Here is a 23,812-nt window from a genome sequence, read left to right as displayed (position 1 = left end):
TTTGTCCAGAAGACCAGCAGGCAAATATAAGAGTTACCATCTCCTGGTAATCATTGGCCCTCATTGCTATGAAGAGACGGGACTGGTGCCACACTGAGAAGGAACTCAGAGGATCCACTGGTGTTACTGTTGTTGCCACACTGAAAACTAATCACTGAGACAAGCCAGGGAAGAAGGCTTTATGATTTTATAGGTGACATCAGTTGGAGAGATGGGAGCCAAACCTCAAATCTATCCTGCCGTGCCCCCTCCCCCCAACTAAAGTGAGGGATTTATACATCAGGAGGGGCAAGGAAGAAGAGTCGGTCAAGCAGCAGCAGATGCCTTTCGTTGTACAAATGTAAGTTTCTCAAGCTTCAGTTCTGTGGGCTTGCTGGAAAACTGGGCTGATTTCACAGAGACATGTCTCGGCGTTCTCACACCTAGTTTTGACTGGGAATGGGCATGCGCCACACCAGAGCCTGAAGAGAGCACAGCAAGTAGGGGTGCAGACCCCTTGGGAGTAAAGGTCTGTCAGGCCACCAGGCAAGCCACGGAGAGCAGCAGAAGTGCAGGACAAGGAGGCAGGGAATCTAGAGCGATGGCAGAGGCGGGGCACGATCAATATCAGTCAACAGTGTCAGGAGACATTTCAGCAGCAGAGGCTATAACTTATCCCACTAATCTTCCTCCTTTAAGTATTTCCCTAGGATTTGTGACAAGCCACCATCTTGAAGGAGCCCTGACCGGGAGGAGTGAGCTTGGCGTGAGATGCAAGCATAGCTGAGCAGTTGCAGGACGTGGATTATAGCCGACCCCACTGGTCCTCTGCTCAGGTCCCCTGGGACCCCTCCGACTGTTTGTGAGCCCACTGCACAGCTTTTGCATGCTCTTGCCCGCAGTGGCCCATACCTGCAGCTTGTGAGCTATTGGAGAGTTTACCTGCATCCCACCCACACCCGCCACGAGGCAACCCTTAGCCGATGCCTGATGGGTGCAGAAGTATAAAAACCCAGCTCTCTTGCTTGATGGGGAACAAAACTGAGACATGGTTTGCACTCCAGAGTTGCTCTGTGGGCTCGCAGCAGCTAGAGCTTCGGATGCAAACTCTTGCTTGGTTTCCTCCTTCCCTTCCCACTTCCAACATCCCTTGCTGGTTCCTCTTGGGACCTGAGCCTTCATCAGTCACTCACCCCTGAGTCTTCCTCGCAGAGGCTGCTTCTGGGGATACTGATCTAAGACACCCCCTGCTGTGTGCTGGGCCCTGCTCCTAAACATGGCTTTCCCCAGCTGCACCAGCACCAGCCCCTGGGGGACTCCATCAGCCCGGCTTCATTGCACACTCCTGGCCCGAACCCCCTTATTCTCATGTCCCAATCGTAGGCCCCCTTGGGGCCCTTGCTCAAGCTGACACCCCGCCTGGCTGGAAGGTTTGCTGTCCTCTCTCCTCAACTCAGCCCTCATCATCCTGCTCTCTAAAACCTCCTCCCGCATGTCTGATTCCAAGTGGCTTCCACGCCTCTGAATTCCTGTCACGCTCATATCCGAGGCCACCCCCAAACAGTGTAACATCAGCATCTGTGGCAGAGGGGAGAGAAGCCCCAGGATGTGTCGTCTGCCTGCCTTTTGGTACAAGCTGGTGAATGAGTTGATCAGGCTGAACCGAGCACCACTGACTGTGCAGCTTAAGCACAGTATATTTCCTTGCAGCTCTGGAGGCGGAAAGTCTGAGATACAGGGGTCGGCAGGCTCAGTTCCTGCGGAGGCCTGTCTGTGGCTTGCAGACAGACATCTTCGGTGTCCTCACAGGGTCTTCCCCATGTGTGTCTGTGTCCTCATCTCCTCTAATTGCAAAGACTCTGGTCAGTTTGGATGAGGGTCCACTTTAATTACCTCTTTAAAGACACTATCTCCAAATACATTCTGACATGCTGGGGGTTAGGACTGTGAATTCTGGGGGATAAAACTGAGCCCGCACACCAGGCCCTGACTTGAGCCTCAGGGAGAGTCCCTGGGTGACTCAGAACTGCTCAAGAGCATGGGGGTCAGGAACTAGGGGAGCGCTCAGAAGTGGACCTGATCACTCACTCAGGAGACCCTATACCCCACTTGCCCACCTTCCTTCCCATGGGTGCTGACTTCAGACAGACAGGATTTGACTCCTGGCTCTGTCTCCTGGATTGGACGCGTGAAAGGCTACGTAATCTTCCTGGGCCTCGATTTCCTTGTCCATGAAATGAGGGTGATGCCCTGTATCTTAGTGAGCCCCAGAGAAGGTCACTGGTGTAAAGACCCCGGCCGGGGCAAGTATGCGCCAGGGCCCCGCTGTTTCTTCCCCCAGGGCGACTTCCAAGCCAGCGAATGCCGGCTCATGTTTGGGGACTCCCACAAATGTTTACATGGGATTTGGATAACCTACAGTTCTTGATTTAAGCTTCACGAGGATTTTAAACTCCGGGGGAGAGCTCATGTTTGACTTTCTTTGTATTCCACCGAGCAGGGCCAGGGCAGAGGTCCCTCTGCTTGTGGACTCCGGTCCCTGCACTTCGGTCCCATTGTCACCAGGCATTATCTCAGCAGCCACAGACACCTCAGGGAAATCTGCCCTTCACCCAGAGCCAGGAGTGTCCTGCCCCAGACTTTCCCACAGGGCCATGACCACCCTGGAAGCACAGTGCTGCTCAGTGGGCTGCGGTCCTGGGTCCTTATCTAATCAGTGCACAAGCCCATTATTCAGCCGTTATTTACATAACCCTTCCCTCCCGCCTGCCTCCCACCTCCAGCTGCTCCCTGGGCACAAAGCTCCGGTTTCACCTAATCAACCATGCAGTCTGCTGTCCCAGGTAACAAGCCATCCGTTTGTGTTGGCAGCATTTGAAGGTGAGGGGCCGATAACCCTGAGCCCTGCTGGTGGCTCCGCTGATAGCACTGGGAGTCCTGGACCATTGCCTCAAGTGATACATCCAGAGCAAGGGCTCCTCTGGGAACACAAAATCACTCCCTCCGTGTCCAGACTCACATGATAAGACTTCTTACAGCAGCTCATTTTCCTCTGAGGACAGAACGCAGGACGAGCAGGGCACCTGTCCCTCTTGATGGCATCTTCCCCACACGCTCTCCATGCAGCAGCAGCAGATGACAACCTTCACCACGCACAAACGCCATGCCGAGCCCTTCACACACGGTGCACTTCACACACGTGGCTCACACACTGCGGTAATCAAGGAGCATCTCACACAGGGTATCGCACAGAGTAGCTCGCACACAACATCACACACAGTATCACACAGAGAGTCTCACACACAGCATCACACACAGTATCACAAAATATCTCACACGGGGTATCACACGGAGTATCACAGACTTTCTCACACAGCATCACACAGAGTATCACAGAGTAACTCAAACATAGTATCACACACATTATCACAGAGTATCTCACACGCAGCATCACACACAGTATCACAGAGTATCTCACACACAGCATCACACACAGTATCACAGATTATCTCACACACAGCATCACACACAGTATCACAGAGTAACTCACACACAGCATCACACACAGTATCACAGAGTATCTCACACACAGCATCACACACAGTATCACAAAATATCTCACACAGGGTATCACACAGAGTATCACAGACTTTCTCACACACAGCATCACACACAGTACCACAGAGTATCTCACATACAGCATCACACACAGTATCACAGAGTATCTCACACACAGCATCACACACAGTATCACAGATTATCTCACACACAGCATCACACACAGTATCACAGAGTATCTCACACACAGCATCACACACAGTATCACAGAGTATCTCACACACAGCACCACACACAGTATCACAGAGTATCTCACACACAGCATCACACACAGTATCACAGAGTATCTCACACACAGCATCACACACAGTATCACAGAGTATCTCACACACAGCATCACACACAGTATCACAGAGTATCTCACACACAGCATCACACACAGTACCACAGAGTATCTCACACACAGCATCACACACAGTATCACAGAGTATCTCACACACAGCATCACACACAGTACCACAGAGTATCTCACACACAACATCACACACAGTACCACAGAGTATCTCACACACAGCATCACACACAGTACCACAGAGTATCTCACATACAGCATCACACACAGTATCACAGAGTATCTCACACACAACATCACACACAGTATCACAGAGTATCTCACACATGGCATCACACACAGTATCACAAAATATCTCACACAGGGTATCACACAGAGTATCACAGACTTTCTCACACACAGCATCACACAGAGTATCGCAGAGTAACTCAAACATAGTATCACACACAGTATCACAGAGTATTTCACATGCAGCATCACACATAGTATCACAGAGTATCTTACACACAGTATCACACACAGTATCACAGAGTATCTCACACACAGCATCACACACAGTATCACAGAGTATCTCAGAGTATCACACACAGTAACACAGAGTACCTCACACACAGTATCACAGAGTATCTCACACACAGCATCACACAGTATCACAGAGTATTTCACACACAGCATCACACAGAGTATCTCACACACAGCATCACACAGAATATCACAGAGTACCTCACATACAGCATCACACACAGTAGCACACACGGTATTACACAGAGTATCTCATACACAGCATCACACATAATATCTCACACACTGTATCACACATATAGTATCACACAGACTAGTTCACATAGTATCTATCTCACATATGGTAACACACAGAGTATCTCACAGTGTTACACAGATTCTCTCATACCTAATATCCCACACATAGTATCATGCAGAGTATCTCAAATAGTATCACACAAAGTATCATGCACACAGCATCTTCACAGCCCTGTGAAGTGTGAAGTGCTGTTCTCCCTGTTTCACAGATGAGGACATGAGGCTAAGTGTCTTGTCTTAGGTTCTAGCTGGCAAATGGTAAATCCACTCTGGCTGTAAAACTCGTGCCTTTGAGCACCTCAATCCCATGGTGTCCAAGTGGCTCAGCTGGCCCAGGGCCACCCTGGCTCAGCCCTCAGCACCAGGCTTTATCCCCAGAACTCTGCTTCCTAGGAAATCCACCTTTATAAAGCCCACAGGTAGTGATTCTGGCACATTACTAAGTTTTGGGGCCACTAGACTAGATAGTCTCCAAGGTTCCTGCCATCCCTAGAAGTTCTCTGGCTCTGACAGATTTTAAGGAGAAAAGACAAGTCATGTTAAGTGAAATAAGCAAGGCACAGAAAGACAAATTTTGCATTTTCTCACTTATGTGGAGATAAAAAGTTTAAAACTTGAACTCACGGAGATAGAGGAGAATGATGGTTACCAGGGGCTAGGAAGGGTAGTAGTGGGGGCCAGGCAGAATAAGTGGGGATGGTTAATGAGTATAAAACTTACAGTTAGATAGAATTAATAAGATCTAGTATTCAGTACCACAGTAGAGTGACCACAGGTAACAATAATTTATTGTATCTTCTAAAATAACTAAAAGAGTGAAATTAGAATGTCCTAACACACAGAAATGATGAATTCTTCAGGTGACGGACACTCCAATTACCCTGATTTGACCACTGTACATTGCATGACTGTATCAAAGCACCACAGGTACCCCATGAATACAAGCAACTATTATGTACCCATAATAATAAAAAATACAAAGTTAATTTGAAAAAGGACAAGTCAACACCCGCAGCCTTCCCCTTGTGTTGAGATGGCTGGCGACCACCCCCCGTGTCGCGTGTACTGTCTCAGCCACTCTCCCCATCACGTGAACCATCTGGCTTCGCAGGAGGACAGTGAGCCCCTCCGAGGAAGGCAGGCTCTGGATCTCTGGTGCTCAACTTCCTTCCAAAGTTCTCGGCCTTCAGAGCCAAAGATGGCCTGAAGGGAAGGGGCCTCAGCAGCCACGTCATTCCTCCCCAGAAAGACTGAGGAGCACAGAGGTGAAAGGCCTGGGTACAGCACCTTGGAAGGGTTAGGGTATCTCTTTACTTACAGTCCACATCCTCTGGCCCTAAAAGTGGGAAGGAGGCATTTCAGCTCAGGGTCAACAACACACCTGTCTTCATTCTAACAGGTCGAGTTGATCTCTGACACGTCTAAAGCACAAATATAAAAATAGGAGCTTTGAGGATGCCTTTAAACAGGAGATCAGTCCTGTCTTGCGAGATATCCCCACCCAGGCCTACCTCGGAGACTGTGCATGTTCAGTTCCAGACCACTGCAATAAAGAGAATACCACAATAAAGTGAGTCACCAACTGTGTTTTAGTTTCCCAGTGCATATAAAAGTTATGTTTATACTATACTGTAGTCTATCAAGTGTATAGTAGCACTGCATCTAAAAAAAAAGCAATGTAAATATCTTAATTAGAAAATACTTGCTGGGTGTGGTGACTCACATCTGTAATCCTAGCAATTTGGGAAGCTGACGTGAGAGGATTGCTTGAGGCCAGGAGTTGGAAACAGACTGGGCAACACAGTGAGATGCTGTTTCTAAAAAAAAAAAAAAAAATTAATATTAGCCAGGCGTGGTGGTGCACATTGATAGTCCTAGCTACTCAGGAAGTTGAGGCGGGAGGATCACTTGAGCCCAGAAGTTCGAGGCTGCACTGAGCTATGATCATGCCACTGCACTCCAGCCTGGGTGACAGAGCAAGACTTAGACTCTTAAAAAAACAAATAACAACAACAAAACTTTATTGCTAAAAAATAGCAGTACAGGTGGCTCACTCCTGTAATCCCAGCACTTTGGGAGGCCAAGGCAGGTAGATCACGAGGTCAGGAGTTCAAGACCAGCCTGGTCAAGATGGTGCAACTCCATCTCTACTAAGAATACAAAAAAATTAGCCAGGTGTGGTGGTGGGTGCCTGTAATTCCAGCTACTCGGGAGGCCGAGGCAGAGAATTGCTTGAACCTGGGAGGCAGAGGTTGCAGTGAGCCGAGATCGTGCCACTGGACTCCAGCCTGGGCAACAGAGCAAGACTCTGTCTCAAAAAAAAAAAAAAAAAAAAAACAACGCTAATGGTCATCTGAGCCTTCAGCAAGTCATAATCTTTTTGCTGGGGGAGGATCTAGCCTGGATGTTGATGGCTGCTGACAGATCAGGTGGTGGTTGGTGAAGGCTGGGGTGACTGTGGCAATTTCTCAAAATAAGACAAAAATGAAGGTCGCCACTTTGATTGACTCTTCTTTTCATGAAAGAGTTCTCTGTGGCATGTGATGCTGGTGGATACCATTTTACTCACAGTAGAACTTCTTTCAAAATTGTAGCCAATCCTTTCAAAGGCTGCAGCTACCTTACCAATTAAGTTTACATAATATTCTGATTCCTTTGTTGTAATTGCAACAATGTTCACAGCATCTTCACTGGGAGTAGATTTCATCTCAAGAAACCACTTTCTTTGCTCCTCCATAAGAAACAACTCCTCACCCACTGAACGTTTATCATGAGGTTGCAGGAATACAATCGCATCTTTGGTCTCTACTTCTAACTCTAGCTCTCCTGTTATTTCCACATCTGCAGTTATTTCCTCCATGAAAGTCTTGAAGGCTCAAAGTCATCCATGAGGATTGGCATCAACTTCTTCCAAACTCCTGTTAATGCTGATATTTTAACCTCCTTCTATGAATCACAAATATTTTTTTCTCTCATATGTCTTAACTGTGAAAACAAATGTTCATAATGGCATCTACAATGCAGAATCCCTTCCAGAAGGTTTTCAGTTTACTTTGCCTGTATCAATCAAATAAGTCATTATCTATGTCAGCTTTTGCCTTATAAAATATATTTCTTAAATAATAAGACTTGAAGTTCAAAATGATTCCTTGATCCATGGACTATAGAATGAATATTATGTTAGCTGTCATGAAAACAACATCTCCATCAGAGCTCCTGGGTGACTAGGCATATTGCCAACGAATAGTAATATTTTGAAAGGAATCTTTTTTTTCTGAGCAGTAGGTCTCAACAGTAGACTTAAAATATTCAGTACACCATGCTGTAAACAGATGTGCTATCATCCAGGCTTTGTTGTTCCACTGATAGAGCATAGGCAGAGTCAATTTTGCATAATGTTTAAGGGCCCTAGGATTTTCAGAATGGTGAATGAGCATTGCCTTCAACTTAAAGTCACCAGTTGCATTAGCCCCTAAGAAGAGAATCAGCCTGTCCTTTGAAGCTCTGAAGCCAGACATTGACTTCTCTACAGCTATGAACACTTCAGATGACATTTTATTCTAATATAATTAGGGTGCTTAATATATGATGAAAATATGCTGTTTAGTGTAGCCACCTTCATCAAATATCTTAGCTAGCTCTTCTGAATAACCGCTGCAGCTTCCACATCATCACTTGCTGCTTCACCCTGTACTTTCATGTTATAAAGGTGTCTTATTTCCTTAAACCCCATGAGCCAACCTCTGCTAGCTCCCATCTTTTCTTCTTCAGCTTCCTCACCTCTTTCAGCTTCATAGATTTGAAGAGAGTTGGGACCTTGTTCTGGGTTAGGCTTTGGCTTAAGGAAATGTAATGGCTGATTTGCTCTTCTATCAAACCACTCAAACTTCTTTGTATCAGCAAGAAAGCTGTTTTACTTTCTTATCATTTATATGTTCACTGGAGTAGCAGGTTTAATTTCCTTGAAGAACTTTTTCTTTACATTCACAGCCTGACTGGCACAAGAGGCCTAGTTTTTGGCCTCTCTAGGCTTTTGACATGCTAAACTTCATTATTTCTAGTTTTTAATTTAAAGTCAGAAACATGCAACTTACATTCACTTGAACACTTAGAAGCCATTAATAGAATTATTAATTGCCCTAATTTCAATTGTGTTGTATCTCAGGGAATAGGGAGGCCCAAGGAAAGGAAGAGAGATGAGGGAATGGCTGGTGGGTGGAGCGGTCAGAACACACATACATGGTGATTAAGTTCCCTGTCTTATATGGACATGGTTTGTGGTGCCATGAAACAATTACAATAGTAACATCAAAGACCACTGATCACAGAGCACTGTAACAGACATAATACTAATGACAAAATTTGGGAGAGTCACCAAAATGTGACACAGAGACATGAAGTGAGCACATGCGGTTAGAAAAACAGCATCAATAGACTTGCCCAACTCAGGGTCGCCACAAACCTTCAGTTTGTAAAAGACACAGTATCTACCAACCACAATAAAGCAAAGCACAATAAAACAAGGCGGGCCTGTAAATGGTGCCTTCTGCACTCACACTGTCTGAGTAAGTGTGTGCAAGCTCCAGGGCGGACAGATCCTGTGGATTCTGCAGTTTCTACAGAAAGCCCTTGGGAGCCCTTGGGAGCACTTGGGCATTAGGATAACCTATGAGGACAGCTAGTAAGTCCTTGAAATCTTTCTCCCCCAGAGCCCTCTGTGGGCACAAATAGGTGTGGCACATTCAAGCAGCAACAGTCCCCAATTTGGGCCGTTCCACAGGGGCCGTGTTCAACCAAACCACACCACTGAGATGAAGAGGAGCAATCTCAGATGAGTCCACCTGGGCCAGGGACTTCCCCTCCATAACGCAACATCAACAAAAAAAAAAAGCATGTGGTGCTCCCCTGGGACCAACCCTACCTCCTAGAACGAACAGCTGTAAAAAGCTTGGCCTCAGAACCATGCCAGGGCTGGAGCGCCCACCACAGTAGACACAGAAGCTGGAACATCGGTCTCTGTGGGCATCCTTTTACCCACGAGGAAGGAGAGGTGAAGGAAGCTGAGAAAGGGCAGCCTCTGGTACTTGCTTGCTGCCTTCCACACGCTGTCTCCTCATTCCCTCCCTTGGTGTTGGCCCCTCCTCCTGTCTCTAGTCTTTGTAGGTTGGGGATCTAAGCCCCTTCCCCTCCACCCATCATGGGAAGCCCGAAAGAAATCTGCCAGTGATGCAAGGAGAAGGAAGCTATTGGGACTGGCAGAGTCTATGCTGAAGAAGTGTCTCCTGTTCCACCTGATTTAGCAAAGTTCCGGAGAATGGCACGAGAGGCCAGCACCAAAGTCTTGCCATGTAATAAAGTCCTCTCATCCTTGGAACTGCTCCCTAGGTTCATCTCTCCCAGGAGGCCCAAGGAGTTGTCCGTTGAACACATGAGGGGGAATCCATGCTCTTAGGAGTCAGTTGCTCTCATTTCCCAGCACACGTGAGAAATTTCTCTTAACTCATGACTCTGCAAAGTAACACGGTGATAAGGTGAACAGAATTGAGTTCACACTATGGCATAAAATTTCAGCCAGTTATTGAACAACTAGGCTAAACATAAATATAGAGAACTATAGTTGCACTTCAATTTCAGCCCTTGCACGTACAAAACTGCATTGTGAGTCTATTACTGTTATCCCCCTTGGCCTTCAGCCACTGACCCAGCCCTGGTTTGTCCAGGCATGTCACTTTTTTCATCTGACTCTGTCCTCTATCTAGTCGGGATCATCTCCTATATCCAGGGTCAGGCTGGCTGCAGAGACTGGTAAGTTCTCCATTGTTTTAGCTCAGAATTCAGCCGTGGAAGCACAGAACTTTCCTTCATAACCACACTACATCGTCAAAGCGGGAGCACAGTCTGACTGCTGGTGGTCCTGCACCTGTGCAAATGGCGACAGTCCTGGAAGCTAAATGCTCTGTGTTCCTCTGAGTGTGCATTTCTGTGAATCCCCAATGACACAGTCACTGCTGGAGAAAAGGCTGTGGCTGACACACAGCGTGGTAGAAAGAGATCTACAGACCTTGTTGGCGCCGAAAGGGGGAAGTACATCCTACTGCCGATGGCTCCCTGGAGGACCTGCCTGCGCCAGTCAGAAGTCTCTCCGTGATGGTTTCCTGTCTCTTCCTCAGTATCATTCTCTTCCTCTCCACCCTCCACCCGCAGCTCTAAAAACCAGAGCTAAATAGCAACCACCCTGGAAAAAGTGCTGTCTTCCCAAGGTCGTAGGTTTACCATTTCACGCTGAGAAGTACAGGAGGAAAAGTCTATTAACCAGACTACATGAAGAAAAACACCAAGGAACCACAGGTACCCACTAACTGGTTTAACAAGAAAAGCTTTCTGGCCGGGCACGGTGGCTCATGCCTGTAATCCCAACATTTCGGAAGGCCGAGGTGGGAGGATTGCTTGAGGCCAGGAGTTTGAGACCAGTCTCGGCAACATAGCAAGAATCCATCTCTATAAAAATAAAAGAAAAGTTGGAGGGAGGGAGGCCAATGGGCAGGGCTGGGCAGTGGGTCTCCAGTCGAGCTCCTGGGTCAGCTGCCTGCTAGAGGGACTGGTGGTGAGGGAGGAGGACTGAGACCAAGGGTGGGTCCCTGGATCCCACTCTCACTCCGCCAGAGCAACCCCACATACATCGTTTTCTATGTTAGGATGCATTATCAGATCTTGTTTAACCAAGAAGTTTCACTCCTAAAAACAGTGCAGAACGGGCACTGGTGTTAGAGGTGATCTTGAATCAGCTGAGACCTGGAAGTCACCTTCCTTTCTTCTTTTGCTAAATGCCTAATATGAGCTGGTTTTCTTATCAATTTCCCTGCTCTGCAAAAATAATCTTGCACAGAAAAGATTTGAACCTAGTGGGGGCATGTGCTCAGTAGCGATTCCAGCATCTATGACCCTGACTATGCCAAGGAATGGTCTGACTGCTTCACCCGGGGCCTCCCACTACCCCAGCAGCCACCTTCCTACTGTTGGTTTCATTGATAAACTGGGATAGACAGCCAGGAGGAAATAATTTCTGCTTCTGCAAGAAGCCCTAATAGTCCTTTACCCACCCTCAATAATCACTCACTTGCAACAGTCCCCGGCACCTTATTACCACTGGAATTCCAGGGAAAACAAGAAATGTTCACTGAACTCATGGATAAAGATTTTCCTGATGAACCGAGGACTTCTCTGCTACCCCTATTTATTTATCTCCTTCTCCTCCTTCCGTCCTCCCACCAGCTCCTACTGACTTCACGCCATGCAGCGCATGGACCTGCTACCGGGTCCCAGGTCCTTCTAAAATTCAGGAGGGGTTCTCGCTGAACCCTTCTGAGTTCATGGGGACAGTGACACCCGCTGCTTTTCCGCTGCAGGACAAAGGTTTGTTCCCTCATTCTATCGGAGAACATATTTTGGGTCCCTACCAGATGCCAGGTTCTGTTTTAAACACCACGGACACAGAGATAAACACGCACACACATTTCCTGCACTAAAGCCAGTTATAATGTGGTAAGGGAGACAACCATAACACAGAGTGATGCATGCAAAAGGCAGGCAGGGTGAGAGGTAGGGGCAGGACCCAGAGACGGCACATGCCGCCCAGACAAAGAGACAGGCGTAACCTTCCCGACAAGCCACTCTGCAGCTGCATCCTGGACACCCAGTGGCTCTGGCAAGGGGGCACAGATGTTTTAAGACATTTCACTAACTTAAATTGGGGGTTAGTGGCCTGCAGACCTGTATACTTGACCCAGGTAACTCAAGTAATGCAGGAGTCACTCTGCCCCACACCACTCCCTCCAACCATCTACCTGGGGCCTGGGTAGCTGCTGTTCTGCAGATCTGGGAGCAAACCAGTTCCAACAACTGGTTTGGCATTGGAATAAAGAGTATTCCATTTTTTTTTAATACACTTGCATTCCAAAATTCGTATTGCTACCAGAGAGTTATGTGCCTCCTCCCAAGTCCTGGAATCTACTTGCCCAGGCTAGCAGTGAGACCCCTTCTTCTTTTCTGGCCCGAGCTCCAGAAGCAGAGTGGGCTGATGGCATTCTGGATGTTTCCCATTCAACCATCCCTGAGTTTCACGGGAAGCTGCTTTCAGCAGCGAGGCACTGGTGCACCACAGTAAGCCGGGGAAGACTCTTTCAGAGCAATTTACTTAAACTCTTGCTTCCCGGCCTCAGGAGTTTCATCCTTCACTCAGGAAAAGCGTACTAACTATCTCCAAGAGACAATTAAGGGGAAAATCATGACACGGCACTTTAGGAAAATGTATCAACAAGTGAAAATATCAACAGATTTACTGGAGGAGGGTGAGGGCAGCCCTCTAGTTGGGAAGCCAGATCTTTGACAAAAGAGCTTAAAACTCCCTAATAAGCATTTTGTTGACAGGGTCAGTCTTCATTCTTTCTCCCAAAATTAGAAACCCCCCTTTTCTCCTTGTCGTAACAACACTGGTGCTTATCACCAATTGTGTGGAGGGAGAAGAGTGATGCCCTTTAGATCTGAAGATTGACAGTATAGAGGAGGGAACTCTTCACTTCCAAAACCACCCTGTCCAGGAACTATTTTCCCTTTTCCCTCCTACCAGACACCCAGATGGAAATCTGCTCTTCAGAGAAGGAAGGAAATGACACAAGAAAAAAGACATCCGCAAATGAGTAAGCTTTGCCCAGGAGGCCACGTTAAGTGAGGTGGATGGAAACGTAAATCATCTGAGAGAGAGAGAGAGAGAGAGAGACTCTAACTCTGCCTGCCTGGCTCTGCTTTGCAAAGATGCTCACTCACCACCACCTCACATGCTCAGTGATGACCACAATAATATAATTGTATTTCCTTCTCCATTGTGGTATGGGGTAACTTGCAATACTGAGCAGTTTACGGGCCTTCCCCTACGCACTCTGCAAGTTCCTGGAAAAACAGGGAGTTGGCACACCACGTTTCCAGCCCCTGGGACCAGCTGCCTCAGGACGCCTGCCTGCCAACCTCCATACATCAGGGCCACAGTTTCAGATGCTCATTCAATGACCTCACACTTGCTCTAGGACAGGGGCAGCAGGCACATGCTGATCCAAGTTTAGAGCAGAAATATGCAAGGCAATTGCGGTTATAAAGAGTGTGCAGAGGTGGTGGGAAGGTCACTGCTAAAGTGAAGCAGGAAAGACATGATTTCTTGGGATGAGGGTAAGAGCACTTCAGAAAGCTTGATTACTAGAAAGCTGCAGTTCTCCCCCAGGAGGGGATGCACACAGACAGGCCTGTGATCAAAGCAGCATTCCAGGGTGGAAGAGCAATGCTCAGCCTAACTTGATGTGAAAACGCCAGTCCTTTCTGTCTCGTTTTTCCTGCCTTAAATTTAACCCATTCTGGGATGGGCAGGAAGAAACAAAGACCTTCCCCAAGAAGTGCTGACCAGGCAGTTGTGTTTGTGGGGAGAGTCCTCCTGACAGCATAGAAAGAAGAACTAACTTCTTTTGCCATGAACGACTCAGAATCCTGGGGGTGGGGGGGGTTGCTGCTGTTTTCTGGCCATTTTCTTAGAGACAGGACCTTGCTCTGTTGTTCACTGCAACCTTGACTCCTGGGCTCAAGGAATGCTCCTGCCTCAGCCTCCCAAGCAGCTGGGACTACAGGTGTGCAATCACATCCAGCTAACTTTGAAGTATTAGGGAGCGATTGGGATCTCACTATGTTGCCCAGACTGGTCTCAAACTCCTGGCCTCAAGCAATCCTTCTGCCTCAGTCTCCCAAAGTGCTGAGATGACAGGTATGTGCCGCCACACCAGGCTTTAGAATCCTGTTTTAAATGTTATTTCTTATTTGGCCACCATAGCTTCTTATGAAAAAAAAAAAAAAGCCAGGAAGACAGCTTTCGTATGAAGGAGAGATGGTGGACCCAGGTGCAAAGCGGCGGAAGGCGAGGAAGAAATCAAGAAGTGGAGAGAAGCTCCAATTCTAGGGTACTCAGTGACCACAAGGGAGAGAGTGGTCCAGGGTGGACATTAAGGCAGCCCTGCAATGAGGAAAGAACTCCCTGGAGGCTGCAGTTTAAGTGCTCAGGAGCTCCTTGCCCTCAGGGTGTGCCCCTAGAGTTCTCATCCCTCACCAGCCTGCACCGTGCACTCCACACACCCCCACATGCACACACACACACAACATAATACAAAGAAGTCTCCTGACAGCATGCAGGGTAGTAGGCAGTGGCTCACCCCAAGCTACGGGTTGAATTGAGCAACCTGGGCTAGAACAGTGGGGGTCGACACACACCAGGAATTGGAAAACAAAGGGATTTTGTGACAATCTGAAGTAAAGTGAGTTTGGGGGAAATTACATCATAACCTCTACTTAAGGTTGAACGATGTCGTGATTGCCAACCTCCAGGTGGCCCCCAAAGATCTTGCCTCTGTGTCCTCATACCCTTGTAGAGTCCCCTTCTCACATCAGTTCCTCCTGGCAAGTGTGACTGACAGATTATGTGATACTGTTTGAATATTTGTCCCCTCCAAATTTCATGTTGAAATTTGACTCCCCACTGTTGGAGGTGGGGCCTGGTGAGAGGTGTTTGGGTCACTGGGATGGATCCCTCATGGCTTGGTGCCATTTTCACAGAGTGAGTGAATGCCCACGCTTGTTCCCATGGAAACTGGTTCCTCCTCTCTCTTGCTTCCTCTCTCACCGTGTGATGCCTATTCCCCTTCACCTTCTCCATGAGTGGAAACATCTGAGGCCCTCACCAAAGCAGATGCTGGCACCATCCTGTAGAGCCTGCAGAACCATAAGCCAAATCAACATCTTCTTATTATAAATTTCCCAGCCTCAGGTATTCCTTTATAGCAACACAAATGGACTAAGACCATATGGCAGGGGCAATGATGTCTGACTTCCAAGTCTCCCTCCTGTGGGGCATTGCAGCTTCTGCCTTGTTCTCTGGGAGAGGCTGGCCTGCATACCACGAGTATCCTCCAGCAGCCCTGTCAAGAGGGGCCCATAGAGAAGAGCTGAGGGCTCCCACCAAAAACCTTGGCATCTTGAAAGTGGATCCTCCAGCCCCAGTCCAGCCTTCAGATAATGCAGTACCAGCCAGCATCTCAACTGCAACCTCAGGAAAGACCAAACTGAACAAAAGAGCCTGAACAACCCGACCAAGCTGCTCATACACTCCTGACCCACAGAAACTGTGAGTGGTATCAATATTTATTGTCATTTTTAGCCACTGAGTTTTGTGATAATTTGTTACATAACAATAGATACCTAATACAAATATATAGTAGCATATTTTAATCTTAGAGGGAGTCCTGCAGTAACAAAAAAAAATTAAGTATTTAACTTTTTGTGACTCATTGATTCACAAATGCTCTGGTTCTATTATATTGTTTTCGAAGAATGCCTCAATAATATCTCAGGGTGCTAATGTTGCACACAACATAGTTTAGAAAGATCTGAGCTGGCTATGCTGGTATTTATACAAGAGTTTGATGCCAGATAAATTACATCTAATAAAACACATTTGAATAGAAACTTAATCCCACTTTTTTTTTTTTTGAGATCACCCAGGCTGGAGTGCAATGGCATGATCTCAGCTCACTGCAACCTCCACCTCCCGGGTTCAAGCAGTTCTCCCTGCCTCAGCCTCCCAAGTAGCTGGGATTACAGGCACCCACCATTACGCCCAGCCAATTTTTGTATTTTTAGTAAGATGGAATTTTGCCACCTTGGCCAGGCTGGTCTCAAACTCCTGACCTCAGGTGATCTGCCCACCTTGGCCTCCCAAAGTGCTGGAATTACAGATGTCAGCCACCATGCCTGGCCTAATTCCAATTTTAGAAACATAGCCACATTGCAAACATTTAGGTAGTTAAATGAATGCTAAAGGAAATTTTTTGTTAAGTTAGCATTTTGAACATGGAAATATAATTCCCATCCCATCAGTTTTTACTATCTTGGTTTTTGTAAATTTGAAGCTTATTTTTTATGACTGAATTTAAAGCATTTGTAAAATGCAGGATATAGATAGATAGATAGATAGATAGATAGATAGATAGATAGATATGTGTGTGTATATATATATGTATGTGTGTGTGTGTGTGTGTGTGTGTGTGTGTGTGTGTGTGTGTGTGTGTGTGTGTATCTCCTGGTCATTAAGAACTTTAACCCGAGCTGCTGGTTAAAATGGGTCAAGGTGACTCAGCACAGTTCCCAGGCATCAAAGAGGGCAGGAGAGAAACCCTGAGCCACAGTCCTGCATGCCACAGTGGAACCACCCCAGCACACTCATCCAGAGAAAACCCATCTCCTTTCTTTTTCTTTTTCTTTTTTTGAGTTGAGTCTCATTCTGTCATCTAGGCTGGAGTGCAACAGTGCAGTCATGGCTCACAGCAGCCTTGAACTCCTGGGTTCCAGCAATCCTCCTGCCTAAGCCTGCTAAATAGCTGGGACTATAGGCATGTGCCACCATGCCCAGCTACGTGTTTTAATTTCCTTAGAGATGAGGTCTTGCTATGCCCCAGACTGGCCCCCAACTCCTCCAACTCAGATCTTCCTGCCTCCACCTCCCAAGTCACTGGGATGACAAGCCTGAGCTACTGTACCCAGCTCTATCTGCCTGTTTTGAAGGATAAGAGGACTGAACGTTGAGAAGGGCTTCAAGGAGCTAAAAGTGAGTGTGGCCTAGAAATCCAGAGACAAAGTCGCCCTTTAAGGTTGTTTCTCATGGAAAGACCCGGGCGCCAGGAGGAGGGCTTTGAGCACGTGGGGCCTTCTTCCAGTCTGGGTGTCACGGTGGCCTCAGACTGACTCCTGGCACAACCCTGACCTGTTGTGTGATCTCAGACATGTACTTAACCTCTTCTGAGCCGCACTTTTTTCATCTGCAAAATGGTGATAATAATACCTACCCCCCAGGACTCCCAAGCAGATTATCTGAGAGCAGGAAGTACTGGTACTTTCCCAGTGCCCTGCTTTGCCCCCAGGTGTCTGCCTCCTCAGGAACCAGGTAGATAAGGCATGAATTCCACAGCATTAAAGATTGTAGGCTGGGCGCAGTGGCTCACGCCTATAATACCAGCACTTTGGGAGGCCAAGGCGGGAGGATCAGGAGGTCAGGAGATCGAGACCATCCTGGCCAACATGGTGAAACCCCGTCTCTACCAAAAATACAAAAATTAGCTGGGCATGGTGGCGGGCGCCTGTAGTCCCAGTTACTTCAGAGGCTGAGGCAGGAGAATCACTTGAACCCAGGAGATGGAGGTTACAGTAAGCTGAGATCGCGCCAGTGTACTCCGGCCTGGCAAGAGAGTGAGACTCCATCTGAAAAAAAAAAAAAATTATGGACATCAAGGGAAACCCCATTTACCACAGGGATCAATTAAGGGAGATTTTCTTCACTACAAAAGGAGTTTTTGCTTTGCAAAAGGATTCACTTAAAATAGCTTATTGCCTCAACTAGGAAGCCTTCTTCTTTTACAGTTTACAGGCAATTAATTGCTTAGGAAATTAATATATGTGCTGCCAAAGCAAGCACAACTGCTTAGGAAATTCAAAGAGGCAGCACTCAGGGGCACTCCGAGATCAGTCAGGAATGCAGCGGTTCTGATAAGATAATGTCAACCAAATGTAAATATTTATAAAAAACCAATTGTATGCCGTTTCTGAGGAATATGCTTAATGCAGGCAGGCTCTCCAACACCAGTGTGCCCCCCTGGTGCTCCAGCATCAAAGACAGCCTCATATCCACTGCTGGCAGGCAGAGGCAGGCCGCCGCTCCCCTACGCTCACCGAAACTGGGCCAATGCCTGGCTAAGTGATTTCAATTTAGTAGTGAAAAATGAGTTATAATTACATTGTCAAGAAGTCAGTTCACGTACTCTCCCCAGCTTGAGTCTCGAATTCCCCTCATTAAACAGAACACATGCCTGTTTCATGAAAAAAAATCCCTCTTTTCTTGTTCCAATGTGTTGCTTCTGAAGATTCCACAGGACGTGCAAAGCAGGAGGCTGTCTGGCCCCTGGGGACCACAGTTGTGTAGCCCTGTCACCCAGCAAGCTGATATGATGCCAGGTGCCTACAGGTAAGTGACTGGGACCCAGGACACGGCGACCCCTACACTGGCCACAGGTCTGCTCTGTGCAAATCCAGCTCTGGGTATCTGCTCTCCAGGTGGGTGGCCCCAATCCTAAATCTTATGGGAGCCACGGTGCTTTGAGGAGCCTAAATTCAGAGGACCTGAACTCACTGTGGATAAAGAAAATTCCCCATGTTCCCCTTACCTCTGACCACAAGAGTTTATAAGTGCTATAGGTGTACGAAAGAAACTAGAAGAAACTGGTCAGACGTGGTGGCTCACGCCTGTAATCCCAGCACAAGGCAGGTGGATCAAGACCAGCCTGGGGAACACAGAAAGACTCCATCTCTACAAAAATAAAAATAAATACAAAAAATTAGTCAGTGTGGTGACACATGCCTGTAGTCCCAGCTACTCAGGAAGCTGAGGTGAGAAGATCGCTTGAACCCAGGAAGTGGAGGTTTCAGTGAACTGAGATGGCACCTCTGCACTCCAGCCTGGATGACAGAGTGAGACTCTGTCTCAAAAAAATAAGAAAAAAGCAAAACCACAGTCTATGCCTGTAAGTGTACAATCTAGTTTGAGATTCCATTCACCACATGGAAAACAATTCAGGACCAAATTTGGTGTCCTCAATGCAGTTGAACTTGACTGCTGCTAGAAAAGTCGAAGAAGCCTTATAATAAGGCAGGTCTGGAGCTGGACCTTAAGGAACACAGGATAACAATGACCCTGACTTGGGTCTTCCCATTGGCCAGCACCTGTGCTCGTGCTTTGCAGGGGACTCTTCAGATGTCACTCCTCTGCCAACACTATGCAATTGCTGTTACCATTTTCCTTTCACATTAGGAAACTCTGACTCCGAAGGTCATATACGGCCAGTCAAGTGATACTAATATAATTTTAACACAGATCTCTTTAACCTCAAAGCTCATGGTCCTAACAAAATTTAGATGGGTAGGAGGAGGAAGAGCAGTGCTTTTAAAAAAGATGAATGGGGCTGGGCGTGGTGGCTCACGCCTGTGGTCCCAGCGCTTTGGGAGGCTGAGCTGGGCGGATCACAAGGTCTGCAGATCGAGACCATCCTGGCTAACACGGTGAAACCCCGTCTCTACTAAAAATACAAAAAATTAGCCAGGTGTGGTGGCGGCGCCTGTAGTCCCAGCTATTTGGCAGGCTGAAGCAGGAGAATGGTGTGAACCTGGGAGGTGGAGCTTGCAGTGAGCAGAGATCGCACCACTGCACTCCAGCCTGGGCGACAGAGCGAGACTACGTCTCAAAAAAAAAAAAAAAAAAATTAATGGAAAGGCAGGGGTTTGAATGAGCCTAGGATCTGTGTTGGAGAGAAGGAAGAGCATCCTTGTTAGCCAGCAGGGGTCAACTTGCAGAGGAAGGGAGATGAGGCCAAATGTATTGGGAATGACAAGATCATGGATGGTCTTGCAGCCCTACCAGGGGAGTCTAGACTTGGAAAATATGTTCGGGAACTAAAGATAGGACCTACAGCAGAGGCTGGACAGGGGCCAGAGACAATAGCGCCAGGGGCCAACCAAGAAGTCACTGCAGAAGATGAGGTGAGGGTGAACTCCTCACATCAGTGCAAATCCTCAATCAGGGTCTGCACTCCAGATTGTTAACAGATGGAAAGGAAAAAGCAGAGCTGCAAGGGCAAGAGAGCAGCAGAGGGAAAACGAAAGCGTCAAGATCGAACCTCTGTGGACCCATCGAGCGCCCAGGGCCCAGGGCCAGGGCCACCCAAGGGCCAGATCTGCCTTGGAGTGCCTGTCTCCGACCAGAGGGAAACTCTCATCAGAGCAGGTGTGTTTTGTTTACCAATATCCCCAAGGAGCATTCCGTTCCTCTCACACCCTTACTGCATTCCCTCTGTGTCTCTAGATCCCAGGAGGAAGAAAAGGGGACAGAGGGAAGAAAGTCCCCTTAGCTGCTGTAAGAGATTAGTACATTTTATAACTTCTCTGAGCCTGTTTTCACATCAGCGAATGCAAACAGCGACCTCCTGCAGTTGTTAGGAGAATTAAATTAGACAAGGAAGGTGTCCAGAACACACCACCTCAAAATACACCACGTTGGCACGTTGATGGTTTTAAGTCAAAGACACAAAAAATAAGAACAGCAGCAGCAGGCACGGGAAGGGCACTCTGGCCTTCTCTAAAGCAGGATGTGAAACTCCCATGTGGAAAGTGTGTCTGCTTACTCATAGCTCAAACAATGGGCCATTTTTCATAGTGCGAAGACCTGAAATGTAACTTGTTCTACATTAAGTTGGAGGTCTCTGGGCCCTGTATCTTCTGGCAATGTTTTGTGCCGCTGTGACCTCATAATGTCTGTGTTGGGAGAGACTGTGTGGCCCATCAGTGCAGCCTGATGCCTGCCCATTCTCCATTCATTCAGCCCATGCTCATGGAGCCTTTACTGCATGCTAGGTGCTGTGGTCTCCACGGGGAACGCAAACCTGAAAATGACCAGATTCTGCCTGAAGTTGCTCATAGACCAATAAATCTATGTCTACCATTCTGTTGGGTTAAAAAGGGGAAAAACTCCACTCTTGTCTCCAAGCTCCTTCAACTGTGAAACGAAGAGGTATAAATCCTGTGCACGAATCTGTGGTTTGATCCAATGAGCCTTAGAAGCTCAAGTCTGCTTTGGGGAGGGCTAGGACATCAGATGAAATGTGGAAAGGACGTCCTCAGAAAAAAGTAACTATGTGTGGATGGGGTGCGTGGGTTTGTGAGTGTGTAAGTGTGTGAGTGTGCAAGAGAGAGAGTGCACACGCTCAATCCTCCAACACCAACCACAGAACAAAATGAGCACAACTCTCTCTTGTCCCCTCTGCCTAGTGCAGGGCTCCTCGCTCTCTGAGCACACTGACCTCGTGTAAGTAGAAAGAGCATCAGGTGGGAGTCAGGCCACTACCACGTTGTGTTTGTTTGTTTGTTTGTGTATTTGTTTTTGAGATAGAGTCTTGCTCTGTTGCCCAGGCTGGAGCGCAATGGCGCAATCTCGGCTCACTGCAACCTCCACCTTCTGGGTTCAAGCAATTCTTCTGCCTCAGCCTCCCGAGTAGCTGGGACTACAGACATGTACCACCATGCCAGGCTTATCTTTGCATTTTCAGTAGAGATGGTGTTTCACCATGTTGGCCAGGCTGGTCTTGAATTCCTGACCTCAAGTGATCCGCCTGCCTCGGCCTCCCAAAGTGCTGGGATTATAGGCGTGAGTCACCGAGCCCAGCCCAAGCTTTCGTTCTTGGACCAGCCACTTCAATTCTTTCAACCCCAGGGTCCTTGTCTAAAAGGTGAGATGTATATAGCATTTATGGAAATGAGCAGAAACATTTTCATGGATAGGAGCCCTGTAGCCTCTGGGGTCAATGGTTCCAGGATGCCAAGCGCCCCGCCATGCATGTGTCAGCCCCACGTACAAGGAATTATGGCAGGTAGTAGTGCCCATAGTCAAACACTAGGCTAGCTGGAGGCCTGTATGGCATTAAATGATTCTGGGAACATTTAAATGGTGCATCTGAATAAAATTAACACAAGATACTCACCACTCTGGACTTACAGATTAGTATTTTCAAACTGTGTTAGCTTTGGATATATATCAACTGACATCTGTAAAAGCAGTTTCCTTCTTCTCTACCCTAAACCATGTCCTTCAAGCCTCAAAGGTACCCACTGCCTCCACTGTGGAGAATCTGCACACTCAGTGCATACGGGGCAATGCCAGCCTCAGCCAGGCCTGGCACCACCCGTGACAATGCCCAAGGACAAGGAAGGGATTTCTCGCCCACAGATGACTGAAGCAGGTGTTTTATTTCAGAGTCAGCCCTGATATGCCTACCCAGAGCAAGAAAAGAAAATTGAACAACCACTTTCAACAAAGAGCCAAGGACTTGCCCTATGGATGAAATGGCAGCTCATTTACTAATTAAGGAAGAAATCCAGAAATCCAATTAGGAAGTAATTGGATTTGAAGGTTTAGAGCCTCGTATTGGATGTGGGCAGAGGAAATCCCTCAAATGTTATAAATCAAGAAAGATACAGCCTGCAGCTGAAAAGAGAAAGATGTCTTAAAATAATATGATAACAAACAAGCAGAAATACCAAAGACAATTCATTTTACTTTGTACTTAGTGGACTTTTTACTAGCTTGCTGCATTTAACTTGTTGGCTGGCTTAGCACTTAGGCAAAGTCAATGATAAAAACATCTGTTCACACATGAATCCAGCTGGCAAACCAAGAAATTAAGTAAATCTGCAGGGTAGGAGGGATGGAGAAAGACAGACAGAGAGAGGAAGAGGGAGGGAAAGAGAAGGGAGAAGGGGGAGGGAGAGGGGAGAGGGAAGGAGGCTAATGGTAGCAAGCAATTCATAGGATCGGGGTTTCATATACAGCTCACCCTCCGACAACAGCAGGGCCAGGGGTGCCAACCCCCCCATGCAGCCAAAATCCCCATATAACTTGTGACTCCCCCAAAACTGAACTAACAATTAGCCTACTGTTGACTGGAAGCTTCACTGATAACATAAACAGTAGGTTAACAGCTATTTTGTAAGCTATATGTATGAGTTTACTGGATTCTTACAATAAAGCAAGCTAGAGATAGGAAAATGTTATTAAGAAAATTGTAAGGAAGAGAAAATGCATTCCCTGTTTATTAAGTGGAAGTGGATCATCATCAAGATCTTCATCATCTTCTTCAAGTCGAGGCAGGAGGAGGAAGAAGAGGAGGGGTTGGTCTTGCAGTCTCAGAGGTAGCCGAGGCAAAAGAAGTGTAGGAGGTGGAAGGGAAGACAGAGAGGCAAGCACACTCACTGTAACTTTTACTGAAAAAATCCATGTATAAGTGGACTTTCACAGCTCAAACCGCAGTTCAAGGGTCAACTGTATTTTTAGGTTCCCACTTTCATGGAGAATGAGAACTGGAGAGCATCGAAGCTTTGTGATATAAAGACATAGGACCTTCAGTGTCTGCTCCACGTACAGCT

General features: G+C 47.3%; 2 long non-coding RNA genes across 2 annotated transcripts in view; one reads left to right on the top strand and one right to left on the bottom strand.

Annotated features, from left to right (window-relative positions):
- The window catches only part of LOC107128498 (uncharacterized), a 39,375-nt gene that overhangs the window by 5,741 nt on the left and 9,822 nt on the right, over positions 1–23,812 (bottom strand). Inside the window, exons 3-4 of the long non-coding RNA XR_001487791.4 lie at positions 6,432–6,525; positions 6,220–6,251 (exon numbers count right to left, since the gene is read on the bottom strand). This is a non-coding gene — a long non-coding RNA (uncharacterized lncRNA). The remainder of the gene's footprint in view (positions 1–6,219; positions 6,252–6,431; positions 6,526–23,812) is intronic.
- On the top strand, positions 10,909–22,917 carry LOC102123173 (uncharacterized). Its single transcript, XR_006698039.3, has 3 exons — positions 10,909–15,920; positions 18,709–18,809; positions 22,644–22,917. It is a non-coding gene; the product is annotated as an uncharacterized lncRNA (long non-coding RNA).

Source organism: Macaca fascicularis, chromosome 1 (genome assembly GCF_037993035.2).
Source record: "Macaca fascicularis isolate 582-1 chromosome 1, T2T-MFA8v1.1".
In the NCBI taxonomy this organism is placed as follows: Eukaryota; Metazoa; Chordata; class Mammalia; order Primates; family Cercopithecidae; genus Macaca; species Macaca fascicularis.
The sequence above is the reverse complement of the archived record's forward strand: the minus strand, read 5'-3'. Positions and strand labels throughout refer to the sequence as shown.